This window comes from Artibeus jamaicensis, unplaced genomic scaffold, assembly GCF_021234435.1.
Source record: "Artibeus jamaicensis isolate MK-2021 breed Jamaican fruit bat unplaced genomic scaffold, CSHL_Jam_final contig_332, whole genome shotgun sequence".
NCBI classification, from domain to species: Eukaryota; Metazoa; Chordata; class Mammalia; order Chiroptera; family Phyllostomidae; genus Artibeus; species Artibeus jamaicensis.
Window position 1 is genome coordinate 39,784,844 of NW_026521788.1, and position 23,530 is coordinate 39,808,373.

Genomic DNA, 23,530 nt, shown 5'->3' on the forward strand with positions numbered 1-23,530 from the left:
TCTGTCAGTCCCTTGTGTTTTAACAAGTACCTTCTTGGCCATTAGAACATGTTTCATTCATTCTTTCATTCATTTATTCAGCAATTGTTCAGTACTGTATCCTGACGGAGAATCTTAACCATGGTTGCTGGTGCCAATTCAAATGCCAACAGGAATCCCCAATTTGGGGTGCACTGAGGAAAGAAACAATATATTGAGTCCAAACAGCTCAGTAATGTTACAGTGGGCTGTGAAAACAGCACAGCTGTAGAACATCTCTGGGGTCAGGCCCCTTTCTTGATGGTTTGCTGGGCTCCCCACTCAGGGTGTCAGTTCATCTAGCGAGACACAGTCTTTAGTCTTGACCTTGGGTGGGGGGGAGCGGGGAGCTGGACAGAAGTTTCCTCCTCTGGCCCCTGATTGGTCCATCCTCGTGTAAAACGAGGGCTCAGAACCGTGGCACTTTGATAGGCCCAAAAGGAACTGTCCTGATTGGTCAGAGTAGAGCCACTCTGATTGATGAGAGCTGTGCAGGATGGGAAAAATCTCAGTACTGTTTGTTGGAATAGGATTCCAGGAACTCCTTTATGAGGGCTAGCTTAGATGGCAGAAGTACACTGCAGGCAGGCAGTAGTACAGAGGGAGGGTTCTCTACAAAGTGCAGTTTGTATGAGAGGCACTAGTGCAGAAATGGCTGCTAGGCTTCCGCTTTTTAAAAAATTTGAGCCCAGTTAGCCACCAGGAGACCTTCTTAGTAAGCATCTTTTTTTTTTTTTTTCAGAGTTCACAAGAGTTTGAGAGTAAGAAAAATCCTTTAATGAAAAATGACGCTTTAAAATACAATAGATGTACCTAGTTTAAATTGAATTTATTGGTGTGATATTGGTTAATAAAATTATATAGGTTTCAGGTGTGCAGTTCTATAATACATAATATGTATATTTTCTCCTACCCCAAGTCAAGTCTCCTTCTAAACCCCCTCTACCCTCTTCTACCTCCCCAAACCCCAATTTCTCTTAAGTAATCACCATACTGTTGTCTGTGTCTATGAAGGTTTTTTTCTTAATTCTTCACCTTTAATTCTAGCCCTGCAAATCCCCTCCCCTCTGACAGATGTCAGTCTGTACTCTATCTATGAGTCTATTTCTATTTTGCTCGTTAATTTATTTTGTTCATTAGGTTCCATGAATAAGTGAAGTCATATGGTACTTGTCTTTCTCTGACTGGCTTATCTCACTTAGCATAATGCTTTCCAGGTCCATCCATGCTGTCACAAGAAGTAAGAGTTCCTTTTTTTTTTTTTTTAACGGCTGAGTTATATCCCATTGCAAGATGCATCCCTGTGTTCTTTGCATTATTACTTACAATAGCCATGGTTTGGAAGCAGCCCAAGTGACCATCAGTAGATGAGTGGGTAAAAAGGCTGTGATACATTAACACAGTAGATGTACGTTTAAATAAGGTGTTATACAGGGTAGGGCAAAAGTAGGTTTATAGTTTTGAGTAGGCAGAACATAGCCTGCATTATTATTCATTAATTAAATTGTATTATTTTCCATATGAGCAACTCTAAACCTGCTTTTTGCCCACCGTGTATAAGTAAGTGATTTGTGTTAAACATAGTTTTATTCTGGGTCATTTTACTATCCTTTAGTAATAGATCTGGAACTTCTAGTGTAATGTTATATAGAAAGTTGAGTTAGATTTAGCCTAAATATACAACAGCTTTTATTTATTTCCAAATTTAACTTTTTAGTCTTACAACCTTGTAGCTTTATAGTCTGCTGTAATGTTCGCCTCAGATTTTCCTGGTGTGGGTTAAGCCTAGGATGTCAGATGCTGTAAGTGCACATGTTTAGTTTTGTGCCTGACAAAAAGAAACAGTCAAAATGGGACTTCTTTAAAGACATGCCTGTCTTGCATATGTGCCTCCAGCCCCTAGCCTGAAATATTAGTAAGTGTTCAATAAAAGCCAGATTGGTGAAAAGTTCTTTACAGTTGACAGTATTTAAAATCAAATCTTTAAAAAAAAAGAAAATTTAATGTTCTGTGTAAAGTTTTGGAAATCTTATGCAAATTGTCACTTCCAAATGTCTAAATAATCAGTTCATACATATTATCTGTCATGGAAATAGTGGCTTTTGAATTACTTCAGCATCAATTATGTTTTTACCACTTATTAAACCATTCACTATCCTAAAATAAAACTTTGTCTAAAATGTGTCTACATATTATCTCTCTCTCCTTCCTTCCCTCTTCTCCCCACCCCTTCTCTCTCTCTCTCACACACACACACACACACACACACACGCACAGTGATATAAATGGTTGCATTTATCCTTTTGTGAATATTACATGAAAAGTTTCTGATGATTCCTTTAAGTGGAAAAATTAGAAGAAAACAAGCTGCATAAAAGTTTTATTAGAAATGTTTAATTTTCAATAACATGTTAGAAATGGTTAATTTAAAATTCTTCCGCCCTGGCTGGGGTGGCTCAGTGAATTGAGTGCCGGCCTATAGACCAAAAGGTCACTGGTTTGATTTCCATGTGCCAGTCAGGGCATATGCCTGGGTTGTGGGCCAGGTCCCCAGTTGGGAGTGTGGGAGAGGCAACCACGCATTGATATTTCTCTCCCTCTCTCCCTCTCTTCCCCTCTCTCTAAAAGTAAATTTTAAAAACCTTAAAAAAATGGTTAATTTCATTTTTTTCTTTTTAAAAATATTTTATTTATTTATTTTTAGAGGGGAAGGGAGGGAGAGAAAGAAATATCAATGTGTGGTTGCTTCTCACATGGCCGCCACTGGGGACCTGGCCCACAACCCAGACATGTGCCCAAACTGGGAATTGAACTGGTGACCATTTGGTTTATAGCACATGCTTAATCCCCTGAGCTACGCCAGCCAGGGCTTAAGAAATGGTTAATTTAAAATTCTTTCTTTTACTAATGCTATTGGTGAAACATTTGCACATAAAACTCAAAATAATATCAATTTGTTCAAGTTACATTTAATTGCCAGTCACTATGTAATTAATTTTACCATTCGTTTTGGATATGAATTTGGGGTGAGCTTACCATCTGATGTAGAGAATTAAGAAAATGATACTCTGTTAAAATAATGGATGAGAATCTTGAGATACCAAACTTATTTATTGCTTTAGCTAGTTAGGTATGTCAGATTCCAGTAAGGGTTATTGGTACAAATCCTTTGGCTCACTGTTGGGCTATATGTGAAACCAGAGGTGGGTTTTTGGGGTTTTTTTTTTGGTTTCTATTTTCTGTGGGTTTTTAAAAATTACAGCATTGTAGAGATAAAATTTACATATCATAAAATATACCCTTTTATTTTTTTTTTAAGATTTTATTTATTTATCTTTAGAGGGAAGGGAAGGAGAGAGGGACAGAAACATCAATGTATGGTTGCCTCTCATGCATCCCCTGCTGGTAACTGGCCTGCAACCCAGGCATGTGCCCTGAATGGGAATTGAACCATGATTTGTTTCACAGGCCTGTGCTCAATCCACTGAGCTACACCAGCCAGGGCAAAAATTTACCCTTTTAGAGTGTACATCGCTACTGATTCCAGAACATTTGCATCACTGCAAGAAGAAAGCCTTATAACCCTATAGCATTCACTCCCCATTCCTCTCTAATGTTTAAAGGTAAGATAGCACTAATTCTGTTAGTAAGTATATTCCATAAATATGCTTGGAAAGGGCTCCCTTTAGGTGTCAGGTAGAGTTAGATCTTGGGAGAAAGTCCGCTCTGAAAGGAAATTAGTTTAGGAATAAATTCTACCACAATTAATAAGGTCAGAATCTTAACTATGTATGTGCTCAATGCCTAATATTGTGGAAATGACCTTGTAAAGAGACTAAATGCTCTATGAAACAACTTGAAGTAATTAAGTTACTAGTCAAATTGTTCTAGTTGTAATTCTTGTTGGTCTACTTTGTCATTAAATTGAGTTTTGACATATTTCAGTCATCTAGCTGAGATGCTTTGTTGCACCTGTAGAAGTGTAATGTCTGACATTAAGATGCCAACTCTCTAGAGGTCTCTGGTCAGTCAGGTCAGTGGTATGGATAGTAGCCTTTCTGATTCATGTAGTGTATGGAAGTCTTTATAGCCATGTAGCTTTAGATATGAATCATTTGCCTATTTCAGTGACCTGTGATGCTTATTGTCTTAGTCATTAGCTTCTTACATGAAAATTTAGAACCTTTGTCTTACTCTAATGCAAATTAACTTGAACTTTGATTTCAGACTTGAGTTCTGAGTCAATAGGCTTTACTACATAAACGGTTTCAGGAATATTGAAATAAGAGTTACCGTGTATCATTTAGGGGAGAAAGTGGAATCAGCGAATCATACTCGTCATCTGGACTTTGCCATCAACAACCTCTAGAGCCTTCGACAAGTTGTTTAACCTTTTTGGGTTTAGAACCCTGACACTCTTGGAACTTTTTTTATTTTAATGGGAAGATTGTTCCCTAGATAGGTGGTTCTTCAGAAAACATATTAGGACAAAAAGAGCCTTATTAGGTGATAATCCAAGAATCCCATGTCAAGAATAGCAATAAAACTTAGGCTTTTTGTAATTTTTAGAAGCAGAGTAAATTGTTGAGTCAAATGTTTTCTATAATATTCATACTTACAAAACAAATAAAAACCTTCACTATAAGCCGGGAGTTCTTCCATGGATAGATTTTATGCATTCCACAGCTCTATGTTTACTAACAAGACTACTGTCAGAGACTTAGTAGAAGATGTGAAGATGAAAAATTTATTAGCCTTAAGAAGCTTATGATCAGGGATGGGACTTAAGGCATAGCAAAATAGTGAATTTATGTTCTTTTAAAAGATTTATGGAGGTCTTCCCTCAAACAAACATCTACCACAAATCTCTGGGTAGGCTAAAGTTCATTGAAATATAGTATATGTGTTCCCGAAGCAAGCACAAGTTCATTGAAATTTAGTATTTGAAATTATTTGTGAGTGTGATAAGGCCTTTTAGAAAACTTATTAGCTGCCATTTTTTTCAAGGTGGTGGATTATATCACACTCTAGCAAATATAGCACAAATATATGGTGTATCCTGTTACTTTTTGGTTAAAAATCTGCCAATTCTTTAGAAAGTTGAGCCCAAACTGAAAAGTGGTTGCTAGCATGGGCTTTAGGGTCAGCCCTGAGTTCCAATCCATGCTCCAAATCCAACTAACTATATGGCATAAGCTATATGACATGACATCTTTTGACCTGTTTTGTTATCTGTCAAATGAGAATAATAGCACATAATCAGTCTCACAGGGCTATGAGATTTAAATAAGTTTCTACATGTCCAGTGCCTGTAGCACTAGATGCAAGGATTCAGGAAATTTTAGTGGTCGTTCTCACTTATTATTTTTAACTTAGAAAAAGTGCAAAGTGCCAAGTAAATTTAAAACCAATTTGATGTACAGTATACATTCACATTCTCCAGAATATGCCCATTGTTTCCCTCTGCATCTCTGAGGAGTTTTATTTAAAATGTTATTATCTCATCTAATCTGAATCGCCTGAAATGATTTAACATTTGGACCAGTGATCCTCTCTGCCTTCAAAATTGGAACTGTTCCAAAGCATGTATTAAAAGTAAATGTTTCTGCCTCATTCTCTGATACAAAAGTGGGTCGTTTTGTTTTGTTTTGTTTTGTTTTTTTTGCCACTCTACCTTTCCCTATTGCAGAGAATTGTTTAAGCCTTCTTCAGTTTATTTTGATATCTAAAGGAATGGGAAAGCAGGAGCTGGGAATAGCTTTATCATGTTCCCATATTTAAAGAAAACAGAATGCTCTCTGATCTTCTAAATTTAATCTTACTGGGATCTTTGACTCATAGATTGCAAATTTCTCAGAGACCTGGTAACAACACCAGTTCATTAGATGTAACGTAGAAATATATCTTTTCTTCTGTTTTTCTGTTTTTTGTGCAGTATTTCTATTATAGCAGTACATCAAATTTCTTGCTCCTTCTTGATACAACTATGAAATGGTGCTGGGTTTGCACAGGAAGTACTCCTTGAGACTAAATATTAATAGGTATTAAGTGAAGTGATGGCCAGACAATCTCTACTTTTAGTGAGCATAACTTTAAGAGAAATAAGGACAGATATTAAGTGCATTTATGTTCCAACAAAATGAACCAAATATTGTTAGGCATTTTACTAAGAATTTCTTTAGTTATCAGGCCTGATGGCTGGACATTGGGGCATTTGGGGACATCATACTACACATCTCTGATTACTGAGAGGCCGAAGCCCAGCATATTCTTTCTGGAGGCCCTAGAAAAGAAAACAAACAGATCCTCCTTTTAAATTATACTTGCTAGAAAAACCACAAAAAATATGTCTTCTCTCCTAATTTCTGTTTAAAATTGTAAGTGTGGTACAGATTAGTCTAAATCATAAGAAAAGGTGAACCTTATAGTCACCTCAAATATATTTTGGAACAGAGTAAGGTATCAAAATAAGTGTATGAAAAGCACATAGTTGAAAAGATGCTCCTCAAGTATTAACTGGAATCCTCAAACTCTTTATTGAAGCTCTGAATACTTAAGACTAGATCTGTGCTGGTAGCACTTTCTTACGCCTTCTTCTGATATTGAGAAGAGTGGGCTTCACTGTGTCCTGTTGCTGAGAGGCCTGAGCCCCAACATGTTTCTGATGACACTAAAAAAGAAAAACAGCCCAGCACACCTGCTTTGCTTGGCACATGGAATCAAAAAATCCATGTTGCTGTTGTCTAAAAGCTGTTAATAGGAGTGGAAACTCACCATTCCCTGACTTTCTCCTGAGAGGGTAACTCTGAAACTGCATTTGGGTCAACCAGAAGTGAGATAAAGGAGAGCCAGCATTGTATAGATGTTCCCTGTAACTTAAGAAAGGGTCACTTTATAGTTGAAACAAACAAAAACCAAAGGCTTTGTTTGTTACTGTTGAGAGTGAAAGAGTTTTAGTGATTTGATTATATTTCCATTTTATTTATCTTTTGACTAAGTGGTATATTCACTTTGGTATAAAGTTCCAAAGATTTTAAAAGACAATAAAAAGTTTCCACACTCTGATAGATGGTAGGTAGAAAATAAACTGGGGAAGGGTAAAAATACTATGGGAAATGCAGAAACCAAAGAACTTACATGTATGACACAGGGACATGAACTAAAGGGGGGAATGTGGGTGGGAGGGGGTGGGAATAGGACAACTGCAGTAGCATAATCAAAATATATTTTTAAAAAAGTTTCCACTCTCTGCAGCTACCCAGTTCCTCTGCATGAAAATGGTATTAAGTTTCTGTGACGTCTTCCAAAGATAGTTTATGTATGTGCAAGTAAATAGATATATTAATTCCTTGTTTAAAATCCTTGGTCCAGATGTATTTCAGAATTAAGTTTTGTTTTTTGGAAGGGGAGGGTGGTGATTATAGAAAGGTAATATAAGTGCACTTACTATATTATACAAAATCCCTAAGCAAGAAGTGGCATAGCATCCCATCATCAAACACATTAATATTTCTGTATTGTATTATAAATAGTACAATAAATAGGCTAAGTAAAGATCATAAAGAGTCTTAGTGGAATTTTTTTCTCAGATTTTGACACCAAATGGGTTTGTACTAAAACTTACTTTTTTAAAAACTTATTTTTCAGAGGTGTATGGAGTTCAGATTTCCAGTCAGGGATTGTGTGTCTTACATAATGTATAATGTGTGCCCTCTGCCCTCCCCTCCTCTTTTTAATTTCAGTTGTTTCATACCATGCACCATACCTTTACCTTTTGTTTTTAAGTTAACCATATAGTTTAGAGATGATGTTATATTAGTCATATCAGTACATAAATAGCATGGGTTGTTTTTTTTTAGCACTTTCGTGGCATACCATTTGTCTTAGTCAGCTTGGGCTACTATAACAAAATACCATAGACCGAGTGGTTTAAACAACAGACATTTATTTCTCACAGTTCCAGAGGTCCAAGATCAGATGTAGAAGTCCAAGATCAAGATGCCTAGAAATTTGGTTCCTGGTGAGGTCTTTTCCTGACTTGGAGATGTCACCTTCTTACTGTGTCCACAGCAGAGAGAGTGCTCTTCTCTCCCTTGTTTTATGGCACTAATCCCATGGGCCGCATCTTTATGGCCTCTTGTAAACTGAATTATCTTCTAAAGTCCCACTTCCACCTACATATGGGCTTCATTAGGGCTTCAACATATGAATTTGGGGAAGACACAAAAATTCTGCCCATCATATTATACAGGTATAACATTTATTTAGCCATTTTTGATGTAAATTTAGATTGTTTTCAGTGTTTTGCTATCAAGAGCAGTGATGCAATGGATTGTCCTGTACATATATCATTTCATAGTTGTATAGAAATGTATACAATACATTCCCAGAAATGGATTTGCTAGGACATAATTTATGTGCACATATAATTTTTTAGATATTACCAAAGTGCTGTATGTAGAGGTTGTTACAACTTACATTCACCAGCCCTGTATAAGGATGCTTGCTTCTTTCCTCATTGCCATGAGTGAGATTAAACATCTTTTGTCTTTAAAGGGCTATTCATATTTTTAATGTGAATTCTTCATATTTTTGTCTGGTTTTCTGTCTTTTTGTACTATTTCTTAGGTTTGTAGGACTCATTTTTATATTAGGGAAAATAACTGCTAATTTTTGGAAATATTTTTCCCAATTTATTGTTTGCTTTTTGAGTTTTTTATCATGGTTTGTCATGATGATTTTTTTTTTCAGTGGTTAAACTTACCAATCTTTACCGACTTCTAAGTTACATGAAATGGTTTGGAAGTTTTTCCCTAATTCAGTATGATGTAAAAATTCTCAAATGGCCCTGGCTGGTGTGGCTCAGTGAAGTGCTAGCCTGTGAACCAAAGAGTTGTAGGTTCGATTCCCAGTCAGGGCACGTGCCTTGGTTGCTGGTTGGCAAAGAGGCACCTTATTGATATGTCTCTCTCACATTGATGTTTCTGTCCCTCTCTTTCTCCCTTCCTAATCCCTCTCTAAAAATAAATAAAATCTAAAAAAGAAAAGAACTCTCAAATGTTATTTCTCTAGTATTTTTATGGTTCGTTCTTCTCTCTTTTTATATTTTGTTTTATTTTTGTCTTTACCCAAGGACATTTATTTTATCGTTTTTTAGAGAGAGGAAGGGGGAGAAAGAAACATCAATGCAAGAGAGAAGCATCTATTGGCTTCCTCCCCGAGCAGGGATTGTACACCCCCAGAAAGGAATCAAACCAGCTGCAACCCTTCTGCTATGGGACAACACTCCAGCCAACTGAGCCACACCTGCCAGGGCTCTCCTATAGTATCTTTAATTCTTTTATTTATTTGGGATTTATTCCAGGGTAAGATACAATGTATGAATCCAATCTTATTTTTTTCCTTTAGGGGATCAGCTAGTTGATCTCAACATTATTTATTGAATAATTCATTTGTCTTACATATTGAAAATGCCACCTTTATGTTTCGCTGAATTTTTATGTGTATTTGGGATCATTTCTGGTCCACTGATCTATCTGTCCATTTGGGAACCAACCCATCCTGTTTTAATTATTATATTTTATACTATGTTTTTATCAGGACTAATTCTCTTTTATTTCTCTTCTTTTTCAGACTCTTCTAACTTATTTTATATAAACTTTTAGAATCAATTTATCTAGTCTGGTTGCCATTTCTGTTAGGATTATTTAATTTTTTATTTTGAATTAAAATTTACATACAGAAAGATTCACAAACCTTAAATTTACAGCCCAATGAAAGTTGGCCTATGTATACACCTGTGTAACACCCATATCAAGATCTAGAACATTATCATCACCCAGAAAGTTTTCTCATGTCCTTTTAAGTTAATATCTCCTCCTCCTGCACCTCTACCATGATTAACTTCTATCACATTGATGCAGTTTGCCATTAGTATTTTCTTTGTAGGAGAATAGCTTTATGGTGTGTGTCTTTCTATCCAGGAATATGGAAAACTTTACCTTTTCATTTGTTCAAGTCTCTTTTGGGGTGTCTAATAGCATTTTTAATACTTTTAGGATAAAATTTTTATATATTTAAGTTTTTAAATTATTTTCCTTGCTGTTGTATATTTATCTTCTACCTGATTATATATAAGAAATCTGTTTAGTTTGCATATTAATTAATATTTGTATATTAAATAAACCCACTTTTTAGCCTACAACAAACTTACTTTTTAAATTCTGTTACTGTTTGTAGTAGCTGTATAATTGAAATTTTTCATTTTTCAGGTATAAATCATGCTATCTTTTTTTACTTCAATTTTTTCCTCAAAATATTTTTAAATTTATTCCACAAGTTTTTTTAATTACAGTTTACATTCAGTATTTTTGATTTTTTAAATTACATTTTATTGTTTATGCTATTGCAGTTGTCCTGATTTTTCCCTGTTTGCTGCTGCTCCACCCAGCACCACCTACTCCTTCAGGCATTCCCCCCACCATTGTTCATGTCCATGAGTCATGTATGTAAGTTCTTTGGCTGCTCTATTTTCTATACTGTGCTTTACATCCCCATGGCTATTCTGTAACTACCTATTTGTACTTCTTAATCCCTTCACTTCTTCACCCATTCCCCACACCCCTCTGCCATCTGGCAACCATCAAATGCTCTCGATCCGTGATTCTGTCTCTGTTCTTGTTTGCTTAGTTTGATTTTTAGATTCAATTGTTGATAGATTGTATTTTTTGCCATTTTATTGTTGATAGTTTTAATCTTTTTCTTAAATAAGTTTCTTTAACATTTCATATATTAATGGTTTGGTAATGATGAGCTTCTTTAGTTTTTTCTTGTCTGGGAAGCTCTTTATCTTCCCCTCTATTCTAAATGATAGCTTTGCTGGGTAGAACAATCTTGACTTCAGGTCCCTGCTTTTCATAACTCAATATTTCTTGCCATTTCCTTTTAGCCTGAAAAGTTTCTTTTGAGAAAACAGCTGACAGTCTTATGGGAACTCCCCTGTATTAGTTTCAAGTGTACAGCTTAGTACTTAGACAGTCATATACTTTACAAATTGTTCCCACTAATATTTCCAGTATCCACCAGGTACCATATAAGCATTACAGTATTATTGACTTCACCTCCTATGTTGTACTTTGTATCCTCATGACTATTTTTTCACTATCAGTCTGTAGTTCTTAATCCCTTTGCCTTTTTCATATGTTCCCCCAAACCCCCTTACCTGTGGCAACCATTCATTTGTTCTCTGTATTTATGTCTGTTTCTGTTTTGTTTTTTCATTTATATTGTTCTTTAGAATCCACATACAGGTGAATATGGTGTTTGTCTTTCTCCGATTTCACTTAGCATAATACCCTCTAGGTCCATCCATGCTGTTGCAAATGGAAAATTTCATTCTTTTTTATGGCCAAGTAACAGTCACACATATATCTATATATAGATCATATATACCATATTTTTCAGACTATAAGATGCACTTTTCCCCGAATTTGGGGGGGAAATGGGGGCGTGCATCTTATAGTCCAAATGTAGCTTTACATTTATATTGGTGAAATACTATTTTATTTATGTTATTAAATATTTTACCACATTTTTTGCTTCAGTTTTTTTTTTCCTTTGCCCAGGTCCTTTGCCCATTTTTTAATTAAATTGTTTGGTTTTTTGGTGTTGAGTTGTATGAGTTTCTTTTAATTAATTTTTGATGTTAACCTCTAATCAGATAGACTATTAAGTGGGTTGTCTTTTCATTTGTTGATGATCTCCTTTCCTGTACAAAAACTTTCATTTGATATAGTACCATTTGTTTATTTTTTTCTTTTGTTTCCTTTACCCAAGTTACTGTACTTCAGCCTTTACCTCCTTCTCCCAATTTTCATACCCCTAGCTTTTTTTTAAATTGCATTGGCAGCAGTGATTTTTAAAACATTGTAGTTTTTCCATACAGCATATGAAACAAGAACCAAAATACCTGTGTACCTACTGACTGTTTAAAGTACAGGTGGCAAACAACAAGTCCTGCAGGCTGAATCTGGCCCTCTACCTTTTTCTTTTTTTTAATCCAACCTGGCACCTTGTTTCTACCCCATGGCAGCTCTGAGCTCTTGTTTAACTAACTGTTAAGGAGTAGTTACATTTATACAGTCCTAAAATTACATTTAGTCCTTTGAAGGCAACTTTGAGGCTGATGTGTCCCTCAGTGAAAATGAGTTTGACACTATTGGTTTAAAGAATCTGAATAAGTGAAATTGGGGAGGGATTATGGGAGTAATTAGAGTAGTGTGAAGTTTTCTCTTAGTATTAATGTGAACTTGAATTATGGTCAGAATGTCAAATAGATAAGTTAGTGATCTTTTGACAGCAAATGCAAAATTAGTAATTAACTTGCCTTTTATTTAGCAATACATGTAGATTGTTTTCTATGTGTATAGCACCCAGAGGCAATTTCCAGAAATATAACTTAGTTTGCTTCCTAGAAGTACATAATTAAGGTAGAGGGGCAAGCTGTGTAGAAGGAATTTCAACAGGAAAGACTTATGCTTAGAAAAATGATACTGGCAAAAATCTACAAGTCAAGAAAGCTTGGGGAGTGAGAAAGGGAGTAGAGGGGGGTGAGTTTGGTTTGAGTTTTGGGTTTGAGGTAACTCATCCTTGTGAAATCATGTGGTAGCTGATTGAAGATCCTTTGTCAAAATTCAGTAGGAATCTCATTGCTTAATGGAGATTTAATAGTTTGTTTATATTCTCTCTCTTACCACTTACCATGCCCCCCAAAATCTGAGACAGTTTACTACTCAAGTACTCACATTGTCAAATGCGCTAGAAATAAAATCAGAACCAAGGGAAAACAAGAATCCAGAATATCTCATTAATTATTCAGTGTATATCATACACCAGGCACTATTCTAGCGCTTTACATATGTTAAAATTATTTAAACATCACACAACAACATTATGAGGTAGACACTGTTAATCTTACTCCCATTTTTATAGATAAGCAGGTACAGAGAGATTTTGTGGGGAATTATAGGTGATTTGGATGAGTTTTATTAAAGTGAAGAGAAAGAAACCAAACAGAAGTCAGTTTAAAAACAAAGCATGTAAAAAAATTTTTAAGCGAGTAAGAAAGCATATCCAGACACATTGCATGTAGACAACTTTTTTTAAAAATTAATTGTATTTAGTTATTTTTTAAGTACAGTGTTTTTGTTTATTTTTCCCTTCCCAGCCTCCCCCGCCCCGTGCTCCCCACCTCCCTCCCATTTCCATCCCTCTTAGTTCTCGTCCCTGTGTCCTTCCTATTTGTTCCTCCAAATCCCTCTCCCCTTTTCCCCTTAACTTCCCTTCCTTCTCCTCTCTGGTCACTATCCCCTTGTTCTCTATTTCAGTGTCTTTGTTTTTTTTTTTCTGCTTGCTTGTTTGTTTTGACGTTTAGCTTCTTGTTAAAGGTGAGATCATATGGTATTTGTCTTTCAGCACCTGGCCTATTTCACTCAGCATAATGCTTTCCAGTTCCATCCATGTTGTTGCAAAAGGTAGTAGCTCCTTCTTTCTCTCTGCAGCATAGAATTCCATGGTGTATATGTACCACAATTTTTTGATCCATTCGTTTACTGATGGGCACCTAGGTTGCTTCCAACTCTTGGCTATTGTAAATTGTGCTGCTGTGAACATTGTGGTGCATAGGTTCTTTGAGATTGATGTTTTAGGATTCTTAGGATATAATCCCAGCAGTGGAATTGCTGGGTCAAAAGGCAGGTCGATTTTTATTTTTCTGAGAAAATTCCATACTGTTTTTCATAATGGTTGTACCAGTCTGCAATCCCATCAGCAGTGAACTAAGAACCCCTTTTCCCCACAACCTCTCCAACATTTGTTGTTTGTTGCTTTGTTTATGATAGCCATTTTGACTGGTGTAAAGTGGTATCTTATTGTGGTTTTAATTTGCATCTCTCCGATAGCTAACGATATTGAGCATCTCTTCATGTGTCTCTGAATGTTCTGTATGTCCTCCTTGGAGAAGTGTTTGTTCAAGTCCTTTTCCTATTTTTTAATTGGGTTGGGTGTCTTCTTAGAGTGGAGTTGTGTAAGTTCTTTGTATATTTTGGAGATTAAACCTTTGTCTGAGGTATCATTGGCAAATATGTTTTCCCATACAGTTGGTTGTCTTGCTAATTTAATACTGTTTTCTTTAGCCACGCAGAAGCTTTTTATTTTGATGAGATCCCATTTGTTTATTCTTTCCTTTACATTCCTTGCTCTAGGGGACATATCAGTAAAGAAGTTGCTACGTGAAATATCTGAGATTTTCTTGCCAATGTTCTCCTCTAGGACTTTAATGGTGTCACGACTTACATTTAAGTCTTTTATCCACCTTGAATTTATTTTAGTGTATGGTGTAAGTCTGTGCTCAAGTTTCATTTTTTTGCACATAGCTGTCCAGTTCTCCCAACACCATTTGTTGAAGAGGCTATATTTACTCCATTTTATGTTACTGCCCCTGTAGACAACTTTTTGAAGATTAGCTGTGAATGGAACAGAGAAGTGGGTTGATAGATAAAAGAAAATGTGGAGTCCAGGCGGGTGAAAAGAGAATCTGTGGAAAGGGGATGGAGTACAAGTAGAGACAGATGAACCTTTGTGACCTTTGTGAAAGAGATGTCTTCCATGAACTGGAAGGAACACAGAAAAGTTGTGTACCCTTGCAAGGGAGTTTGTTGGCTTTAAGGTGAAGCCTTATCCTCCTGGCTTTTGTTTTCTCTTGTGGTTTCTGTTTTCTCAGTGAACTGTGATATTGGTGTGAGCAGAGGAGTGTGGGAAGTTTGAAGCAGTTTGCCAGTAATTATTGGTTGTTAATTTAAAGTTTGAAATCTTGAATTTTAAGGTGGTATCAGTCAGCCTAGTTTTTTTTCTTTCCCCCCAGCATTATTTAACTGGCTAGATAGAAGCACAGATACTGCAGGTGGTTGGATTCCTCTGGTTTGACGTTTTGCTGGGTGTATCAGAGTTCTCTAGAGAAATAGCGTCAATAGGAGATACGTATGTATAAAGAAATTTCCATGAATTTGCTTACATAATTATGGGCCTGAAAAGTTGGCAATCTGTAGGGCAGCCTTGCAGGAAACTTGAGCAAGAGCTGATGCTGCAGTCTTGAAGCAGAATTTCCTCTTTCTTAGGGAAACCTTAGTTTTGCTCTTAAGAGCTTTCAACCGCTTGGGTGAGGCTCACCCATATTGTTGAGGATAATCTCCTTTACTTAAAGTTAACTGATTGTGGATGCTCCTACATCTACAAAATACCTTCACATTAACGTTTATACACTAGTATATGATTGAATAACAAGACTATAGCCCAAGTTAATAAAACTAACTCAGTGTAGAAGGAAAATGGACAAGGGAAATGAGGGCGTTTTAAAGGGAATGGTTAGAGGAGTGGAGATGAATTGTGAAGTTTAACGTGGACAAGAAAGTAGGTGAAATGAGGATAAATAGTAAGGAAATGGTAGTATCACTGTTTTGGAAATTTTAATTAAAATTGTTGTAGGGCGTAGGGTGGAGTGATGTGGAGTAAGGATTGAACGTGGTGGTCAGAATGGATGCTTAAAATAGAGATTTGACAGGTGTAACAGTTTCTGATGGTGATAATACCCAGGATGGTATTGGGAGTGGGCTGCTGAGGAGGAAATGAAGAGACCAGTGAATAAAGAGGCTGAGGTATTAAAGGGGTCATTCGGTGTGCATTAATGGTGAAATCAGCAAAGGGTGAAGGAAGTAAGGGTACATACAGTGGAGGATATGCCCAGCAGGGTGGTGATATGAACTTGGGGGAGCAACAGGCAGATGACCAGGAAGAGCTGGACTTTTCCTGGGATGTGAGGTATAATGGGATTAATCCTAATAATAGGAGAAAGTGGGTATCAGTTCTACTAGAGGTCTCTATGGCAGTGTTTTTCCAATAACCAGTCATGACCCATTAGTAGGTAGTAGAATGAACTTAGGAGCTCACAGTTAGTGTTGTATTTTTATTTTATTTTTAACTTTTTATTTTTTAAATATAATCTTTATTATATTTTCCCCATTACCATTTAGTCCCTTATACCCTTTTCACCCCAGCAATCACTTCACTGTTGTCCATGTCCATGAGTCCTTTTTCCTTTTGCTCAGTCCCTCACCACCTACCTTTCCCTCCCCTTAGTCCCCCACTAGCTGTTATCTGTTCTCTGTCTATGAGTATGTCTCTGTTTTGCTGGTTAGGTCAGTTTGTTCAAGAGATACCACACATGAATGAAATCATATGGTATTTACCTTTCTCTGGTGTATTTCAGTTAGCATGATATTCTCCAGTTTCATCCATACTGTTGCAAATGTAAAATTTTCTTCACTTTTATGGCCAAGTACAATCCCATGGTTGTTTCATCCTCTCATATATTGATGGACACTTGGGGTGCTTCCATATCTTGGCGATTGTAAAGAACACTGCAATGAACATAGGTGTGCTAATGTTCTTTAGAATTAGTGTTTTGGTTCCTTCAGATATATTCCCAGAAGAGGGATTGCTGGGTCAAAAGGCAGATCCATTTTTAATTTTTGGAGGTATCTTCATACTGCTTTTCACAGTGGCTATACCAGTCTGCAGTCCCACCAGCAGTACAAAAGGATTCCTCTTTCTCCACATCCTCAAAGGCACTTGTTGTTTGTTGATTTATTTATGATGGCCATTCTGACTGGTGTGAGATAGTATCTCATTGTGTTTTTTATTTGCATTTCTCTGATGATTAGTGATGTTGAACATCTTGTATGTCTATTTGGCCATCTGTATGTCCTCTTTGGAATAGTGTCTATTTAGGTTTTTTGCCTACTTTTTAATTGGGTTGTTTGTTCTTTTAGTATTGAGTTTTTAAAGTACTTTATAAATTTTGGATATTAACCTTTTATCAGATATATCAGCGAGTATGTTCTCCCATTCTGTGGATTGTCTTTTTATTTTGTCTACAGTTTCCTTTGCTGTGCAAAAACATCTTAGTTTGATGAAGTCCCATTTGTTTATTTTTTCTTTCATTTCCCTTTCCTGGGGAGATATATTCAGTAAAAAATTTCTATGAGCAATGTCCAAGATTTTGCTGCCTACATTTCCTTCTAGATGTTTATGGTTTCAAGTCTAACACTTAAATCTTTGATCCATTTTGAATTTATTCTTGTGTGTGGTGTAAGAATATAGACATTTTTCTGCCTCTCTGTCCAGTTTCCCAACATCATTTATTGAATAGACTATCTTTAGCCCATTAATTGTGTGTGCTTGCTTCTTCTGTAGAATATTAATTGACTATAAAGGTATGGATTTATTTATGGGCTCTCCATTCTATTCCATTGATCTGTGTGTCTGTTTTTATGCCTGTACCAGCTTTTTAAATTACTATGGACTTCTAGTACAGTTTGATATTAGGTAGCATGATTCCTCCAACTTTGTTCTTCTTTTTTCAGGATCACTGTTGCTGTGTGGGGCCTTTAGTGGTTCCATGTAAATCTTTGAAATATTTGTTCTAGTTTTGTGAAATATGTCATTGGAATCTTGATATCAGGGTGTATCACAAGTAAATAAGGGGCTAAGAATTTTTTAACAGCTATATTGAAGTTTAATTTACATACCATTACAGTTTACCTATTTTAAGTACACAATTCAGAGTTTTTTATTATTCACTGTGTAAAGATGCACCCATCACCACATCCTAGTTTTAGAACATTTTATCACTCTAGATAGAAACTCACCTATAAGTGGAACCTAGTTAATGAAACAAATAAGCAAGCAAAATATAACCAGAGGCACTGAAATTAAGAACAAACCAACACTAACCAGAGGGGAGGAGGAAGGGAAATAATAAGGGAAAGAAGGGAAAGGGCTTCAATGAACATGTATAAAGGACCCATTCAGGGGGGTAGGATCGAGGGTGGGAGGTCGGGGTGGGGGAAGTGGTAATGGGAAAATGGAGACAACTGTATTGGAACATTAATTTTAAAAAATGACTGAAAAGAAAAAAACTCCATGCCATTAGCAGTCACTCCCATTATGGCACACACACACATACCCACCCACCCACACCCATTGGTCCTGGCCCACCAGTGATCTACTTTCTCTTGCTATAGATTTGCCTATTCTGAGCATCCTATAAAGCAATCATAAAGTATATAGTGTTTTGTGGCTGACTTAATTCACTTAGCATAATGTTTTCAAGGTTCACTCATCTTGTAGCATGTATCAGCACTTAATTCCTTCAGTAGTTGGTGGGCATTTGGCTATACTAAGTAATACTGTCATGGACATTCATTCATAAGTTTTTGTGACCTATGTTTTCAGTTTATTGGGTATATAACCAGGATTGGGATTGGTGGTCATGTAGGTAATTCCATGTTTAACATTTGAGGAACCACCAGACTTTTTCAGAGTGGTTACAACACTCCTACTATCAAGGTACAGTTTCCAATTTCTCCACATCTCAGTGTTTGTTTTGTCTGTATTTTTATGTAGCCATTTTAATGAGAATGAATTGTTATCTTGATGTGCTTTTATTCACATTTCTCTGATGTTAACGATGTTGCTAATCTTTTCCATTTGCTTTGTATATCTTGGGGAGAAATGTTTATTCAGATTCTATGCGTATTTTTAAAAATTGGTTTATTTATCTTTGTATTAGGTTGTGAGTGCTCTTTATATGGTTGTTTTCTTAAAACATATTTTATTGATTATGCTATTACATTGTCCCATCCCCCCCCTTATTCCCCTCTGCCCAGCATACCCCCTCCCACCCTCATCCCTCCATTTTATTTCATGTCCATGGGTCATACATATAAGTTCTTTGGATTTTACATTTCCTATACTATTCTTAACCTCCCACTGTCTATTTTTTGCCTACCATTTATGCTATTTATTCTCTGTACATTTTCTCCCTCCCTCCTCCTCCCACTCCCCTGCTGATAACTCTCTGTGTGATCTCCATTTCTGTGATTCTGTTCCTATTCTGGTTTGCTTAGTTCATTTTTGTTTTTGCTTTAGGTTCAGTCATTAATAACTGAGTTTGTTGTCATTTTACTGTTCACATTTTTTATATTATTTTCTTAGATAAACCCCTTTGACATTTCATATAATAAGGGCTTGGTGGTGATGAACTCCTTTAACTTGACCCTATCTGGGAAACACTTTCTCTGCCCTTCCATTCTAAATGATAGAATTGCTGGGTAGAGTAATCTTGGATGTAGGTCCTTACCTTTCATGACTTGGAATACATCTTTCCAGACTCTTTTTGTCTGTAAGGTTTCTTTTTAGAAATCTGCTGATAGTCTTATGGGCACTCCTTTGTAGGTAACTGTCTCTTCTCTTGCTGCTTTTAAGATTCTCTCCTTCTCTTTAATCTTGGCTAAGGTAATTATGATTACCTAGCTGTTACCTTGGCTTTGGTGTGTTCTGTTCCTCCTTAGGTCCAACTTCTTTGGGACTCTCAGAGCTTCCTGGAAGTTTGTTTCCTTTGCCAGATTGGGGAAGTTCTCCTTCATTATGTTTTCAAATAAGTTTTCAGTTTCTTGCTCTTTCTGTCTCCTTCTGGCACCCCTATGATTTGGCTGTTGGAACATTTCAAGTTGTCCTGGAGGTTCCTAAGTCTCTCTTCATTCTGTTCTGGCTGATGTTTCTTTCTTCCTTCTGGTCCAAACTGTTGATTTGAGTCCCAGTTTCCTTCCCTTCACTGTTTGTTCCCTCTACATTTTCCTTTTTTCACTTAGCATAGCCTTCATTTTTTTTCCTCTTAATTTGCAACCATATTCAAATGATTTGGATAGCATTATGATTACTAGTGTTTTGAGCTGTATCTGATAGGTTGGCTATCTCTTCATCGCTTAGTTGTATTATTTCTGGAGCTTTGATCTGTTCTTTCATTTGGGCCCTTTTTTTTTGGTCTTGGCCTGCCTTACTTAATAAGGGGTGGAGCCTTTAGGTGGGGCGTGGTGGGGGGGTCCAAGAGGGAACAGTGCTGCTTACTCTGCTCTTTGACAATTTTCAGTCACTTCCCCCGCTACCCACAATCAAATTGGAACCTTCTAGTGCTGATTCCTAGGTGGGTGGGTTTGTGTATGGTCTAGGACCCTGTGGGTCTCTCCAGTGAACTCTCCTGTGAGACTGGAAGTTTTTCCCCCTGCCATCTCAACCCCCACAGGTGTTTTCAGTCAGAGGCTTTGAGGCTTTATTTCCCAGTGCTGGAGTCCTGGATTGCATGGTCTGTCTCACTTCCCATTTGTTCCTCCTGTTTTATCTGCACAAGAATGTGGGACCTCCCAGTCATCAGTCTGCCTCCTTACCAGGTCCTCCAGCCACTCCCTTGCTGTGAGTAGTAGTACTCTCCACCCAGCTGCTGGTATCCACCCCTCCTACCAGTCTGGGTGAATGTTTCTTCTTTTACTCCTTGGTTTTCAGACTTCCATACAATTCAGTATTCTGTCAGTTCTGGTTGTTTTTTTTTTTGTCCTCCTGTGGTTGTGCAAGGAGGCACAGTGTGTCTACCTATGTTTCCATCTGGGTCGGAAGTCCCTCTTTGTATAGTCTTGATCCGAGTTGTATATACTTGCTCCTATTTTGGGGTTGTCTTTTCAGTTTCTTTAAAAAGATATCATCGTTTCTTTTTTTTTTAATTTTTTAAAAATTTTATTTATTTATTTTTCGAGAGAGGGGAAGGGAAGGAGAAAGAGTAGGAGAGAAACATCAATGTATGGTTGCCTCTCATGCATGCCCTGCTGGGAACTGGCCTGCAACCCAGGAATGTTCCCTGACTGGGAATCGAACCTCGATACTCTGGTTCGCAGGCCCGCGCTCAATCCACTGAGCTTTGCCAGCCAGGGCAAAAAAAATATCATTGTTTCTTGATTATATCATGTGCAATACAAAAGATTATAACTTTAATGAAATTCAGTTTAGTTTTTCTTTGTTGCTTTTGGTGTTTTTCTCTAAGAAAGCACTAACTCAAGGATATGAAGGTGACTCCTGTGTTTTCTTCTGTAAGTTTCATAGTTTTTAGCTCTTACATTTAGATTGGCAGTTCATTTTGAGTTCATTTTTTTGTGCGTATGGTGTGAGGAAGGGATCTGACTTTATTCTTTTGCATCTGGTAATGAAGTTGTCTAGCACTGAATACTGTACTTTATTATCAAATTGTCTTGTCATTCTTGTTTTTATTTTAAAAACTCAATTCTGTTCTGTTAATCTATATAATCTATCCTTATGTCAGTCATCCTATCTTAATTACTTTAGCTAAGAATTGTTTTTTGAAATTTGTGTTTCAATTAAGTTGTGTACTTATGTGTAAGATTACACACTGGTTGTGATGTAAAGTGCTTGAAAACCTCTCATTTGAGTTACAGTGGCTCCTTGCAGTAGTTCACTCTCTTGTGGTGACTTAATCTGGGATGTTCCCTCTTAGGGAATGTACTGAAAGGCAGATTAGGGGGGCCTGTCTGTTGGTGTATTGAATTCCTTTTAGGTTGGACTTTTCTTAGTTTAGTAGGTGAAGTGTTCTTTTTGGATATGTGTACTTAAGAGGAGTAAGGAGAGTTTAGAACAGTTGTGCCAATTCCTAAAGAATCAATCAGCAATTAATTTAAGGATTAGGAAATTAGGTCTGATGTGAAATTTTGAAATTAGCAAAGTTTTGTACTGTGACAGTCTTTAATGACTCTCAATTTAAAATCTTTATAAAAAATACATTGTGTTGTCTTGAATAATTTTATTATCTTGATCTTCATTATCCTGTAGGCTTTTGTATCACTGTTTACTTGATCTCACTCATATACCTGGATTTTTTTATGAAGACATTTTATGTGAAAAATGATAGAGCTGGCTTAAGGTTTAAAAATATTATCTCCTTCCAAAAAGGATTTTTGTTTTACTTTGGTAGGAGCCTAGCTAGTGACACTTGCAATCTTGGATCATATTCACCTAGTTAGAAACAAAGATGTTTCAAAGCTAGGCTCCAGAATCTGCAAAGGCTGGTCTATTTTATGCTTTCTTTAACTCCCAATATAAAATGAGGAGTATTATCAGCTGCTGCTCCCCATTCCCCCATTTTCTACCATCATACTTTGTTAGGCCCTTACTTCCAATATTTAAAACCCTATTTCTCCACCAACTATCTCAAGTCTTGTAGATCTGTCAAAAGTTTAATGAGCTTCTCAACCACCTTTATGGAATTGGCAAATGCCCCCTGCGAAAAAGGCACCTCAGATGCCTGCCTCACCTTTAGGGATTTCCTTACTCCCTGAGATCTTATCCTCCATCCATTGCCTTCACACTGTCATGTCTTCAAAGAGGTGTTTAGTATGTTTGTTTGTTTTTCCAATTTTTCTCACTGCTCTTAGTAAGAATTGGTCCTAATTACATATCTCATTAGATTCCCTATTTGAAATTCTTTTTTTTATTTTTATTTTTTATTGATTATGCCATTACAGTTGTTCTATTCCCCCCTTCATTCCCCTCCACCCTACCCCCGTCCCCACCATTACCCTCCCTTTAGTTTATGACCTTGTGTCTTGTCTCAAGTTCTTTAGATTCTGTATTTCCCATACTATTCTTGCCCCCCATCTATTTTGTATCTACTGTCTGTGCTACTTATTTTCTGTATCTTCTTTCCCCTTCTCCTCCTCCCACTCCCCTGTTGCTAACCCTCCTTGAGATCTTCATTTCTATGTTCCCACTCCTGATCTAGCTGTCCTCTTAGTTTGCTTTTGTTTTAGGTGTGGTTGTTACTAACTGTGAGTTTGCTGTCCTTTCACTGTTCATGTTTTTTTAACTTCTTTTTCTTAGGTAAGTCCCTTTAACATTTCATCTAATAAGGGCTTGGTGATGATGAACTCCTTGAATTTGATCTTATCTGAGAAGCACTTTATCTGTCCTTCCATTCTAAATGAAAGTTTTGCTGGATAGAGCAATGTTGGTTGTAGGTCTTTGTGTTTCATGACTTGGAATACCTCTTTCCAGCCCCTTCTTGCCTGTCAGGTCTCTTTTGAGAAATCAGCTGACAGTCTGATGGGGACTCCTTTGTAGGTGACTGTCCCCTTAGCTCTTGCTGTTTCTAGGATTCTCTCCTTCATTTTAATCTTGGCTAATGTAATGATGATGTGCCTTGGTGTGTTTCTTCTTGGGTCCAACTTCTTTGGGACTCTCTGAGCTTCCTGGATTTCCTGGAAGTCTATTTCCTTTGCCAGATTGGGGAAATTCTCCTTTATTATTTGTTCAAATAAGTTTTCCACTGGTGGCTGTTCCCCCTTCTGGTACCCCTATAATTCGGATGTTGAAGCGTTTAAAGATGTCCTGGAGGTTCCTAAGACTCTCCTCATTTTTTTTGAATTCTTGCTTCTTGACTCTTTTCTGTTTGGCCATTATTTGCTTTCTTCTGGCCCACTCCATTGATTTGAGTCCCAGTTTCCTTTTCATTGCTATTGGTGTCCTGTGCAATTCCATTCATTTCAATTAGTTTCGCCTT

At 36.8% G+C, this 23,530-nt stretch overlaps 1 protein-coding gene across 4 annotated transcripts in view; it reads left to right on the forward strand.

Moving 5' to 3' along the window:
* MAPK8 (mitogen-activated protein kinase 8) overlaps nucleotides 1-23,530 on the forward strand; it is a 140,183-nt gene that overhangs the window by 1,050 nt on the left and 115,603 nt on the right. The gene's annotated exons all lie outside the window — the stretch shown is intronic.